The sequence below is a fragment of the Sinocyclocheilus rhinocerous genome, unplaced genomic scaffold (genome assembly GCF_001515625.1).
Source record: "Sinocyclocheilus rhinocerous isolate Xijiao unplaced genomic scaffold, SAMN03320098_v1.1 scaffold1857, whole genome shotgun sequence".
Lineage (NCBI taxonomy): Eukaryota > Metazoa > Chordata > Actinopteri > Cypriniformes > Cyprinidae > Sinocyclocheilus > Sinocyclocheilus rhinocerous.
The window spans coordinates 41970-44561 of record NW_015646366.1 but is presented as its reverse complement, the minus strand read 5'-3'; positions in this window follow the sequence as shown (position 1 = coordinate 44561).

The following is a 2592-nucleotide window of genomic DNA, read 5'->3' as shown; positions in this document are numbered from 1 at the left end:
AACAAAGCCCAAATTCCCTTAATCATCCATCACAATGAGAAAAAACAAAGAATATATTTCTGATGTGCAGCAAAAGATAATTGAGCTTCACAAATTAGTGAAGTGGCTTTAGTGAAGAATTTGTGAAGTCCAAAGACTCCTATGTGCGAATGCTATTCTTGGGTTTTAGTTCAGCATTTAACACAATCATCCCACAGCAGCTAATAAACAAACTGAGACACTTGGGACTCAACTCCCCTCTCTGTAACTGGGTGTTGGACTTGCTATCAGAGAGACCACAAAATGTACGGGTCGGCGGAAAAACATCTAAGACCATCACGCTAAATCAATAAGTGACTGACTCTGTTAGAAATCTTATAATGGGTCATGTTTGGATCACAAACCTCAAAAACAACACAAAAATGGGTCACTGGGCACAAAATCAAGCTTCTGCTCTGGCCATTCCAGTCCCCTGACCTGAACCCTAGAGAAGATGAGTGTGGTGAACTGAAGAGGAGAAGCTGGGAATCTGAAGGGTCTGGAGAGATTCTGGATGAAGGAATGGTCTCTGATCTCTTGTCAGGTGCTCTCTAACCTCATCAGGCATTATAGGAGAAAACTCAGAGCTGTTATTATGCCAAATGGAGGTTTCAAAAAGTATTGAATAAAAAGGGTGCCGTTAATTGTGGCCAATGTGTATTAGATAAAAACATTTATTTCATAATGATATTTCCCCCCATTTTAAAATCTTATTCTCCAATGAAAGGTTAGATTTTTGTGAAATTTTTAAATAAAAAAAAGATCAAAAGGATTAACAATGCAGATTCATTTTCACAGCCTTCTTTGATCATATATTCCAAGGGTGCCGATATTTTTGGCCATGACTGTATATATAGCTATTATTATTACATTAACTTACTAGGGCTATATTTTTATATTTATTTTTATATATGCACAGTAAATTCCCGAGTGTTAAATTAAAACTGCTTGGAGCATATATGGTCCCACTCTAAAAGAGTGTTAAAGTAACACTGAAGCAGTGTTAAAGTTAATGAGATAATTATGTGATTAATTAAGTGCTGATTGAGCATTAGTGATGAACATCTGCTGTTAACAAGCAGAATCACTGAAGAAAAGAGAAACACAAGAACTACAACTGACTTCAGCCACAGACTTAGATGAAATCAACTGAAATAAAAGAAGACATTAAATCTCTCAAGATCTCAGCAGAAGATGATTAATCATCTCCACAAACAGCATCACCAGCTTCATGCATTACTAACCAGTTTGAATTTTTGTTTGTCATGCGTCTAAGAATTTCTTATTAAGAATTAACAGAGATTTAGACGTTAATGTTTATTGAAAATACAATTTGAAGTCACCATTGTGGAGATAAGTGTTTAGTTGGGCTCTTGACCCTTAACTTTTTAACATTAGTTTTTTCTGGTTGCTGTAACTGCGTTTATGAAACACATCTATTACAACAAAAAAAAACAAATAGAAAATATGTTCAGATAATATAAGCAATATTTTTTTTGTAATTATATTGTCGTGTAGTAGCAAGGTTCTCTGATATCACCAGTGGTATTGTGCAATAAAGTTTATTATTAATCACAACTGAATTATAATTAAATAATAGGCAGACCTTTAAAACACTTTACACAGCAGTAAAGAACACTGTATAAACTGTACTGTTTAGACACACAGACATCAAGAATCAACATACGAATCTCAACAATGGTGACGATCATCAGACAGGTTCATGTTGCAGTGCATTCTGGGTGCACCAATCATAACTCATCCATGGCTCCCAGCATGCATTGCGACATGAATAAATTATGCAGCTGCATTTAGTATTTGCTTTTATTTTTGTTATTTTTGTTGTGACTTTTTACTGCCTTGTTTTGTGACGTTCAGAAATCACGTAAAAATTTTCAGAATATTTTGTCACCATTGCTGAGATTCACATGCTGATTCTTCATGTCTATGAGTGCCAGAACTGAAACCTCTTTATGAACCATATTTATAAAAGTCATTTATGAAGGTTTTTCTCACATTATCTCATATAACTGCAACAATATAAAATCCATAAATTCACTACAGTTTTAGATAAATTGCAATCAGAGACTCAAACGCATGATATGATTTTGCCATAAGTTCCTTGCCATCACACGTGTTTAACACACACAATTGTGCCAGCTGAAGAAAAACTTAAACTTAAAATGTCAAGGGTCAAGAGGCAACTAAAGCAACCACTATTCACAAAAACGGTAAGTTGAAAAAAAAAACATCTAAACATTAATTCTCAATAAAGAACTTCTGTTTTAGATACTCCAGAAATAAAGTCTAACTGGTTAGTAATGTGTGAAGTTGGTGATGCTGTTTGTGGAGATGATTAATCATCTTCTGCTGAGATCTTGAGAGATTTAATGTATTTTATTTCAGTTGATTTCATCTAAGGCTGTGGCTGAAGTCAGTTGTAGTTCTTGTGTTTCTCTTTTCTTCAGTGATTCTGCTTGTTAACAGCAGCTGTTCATCACTAATGCTCAATCAGCACTTAATTAATCACATAATTATCTCATTAACTTTAACACTGCTTCAGTGTTACTTTAA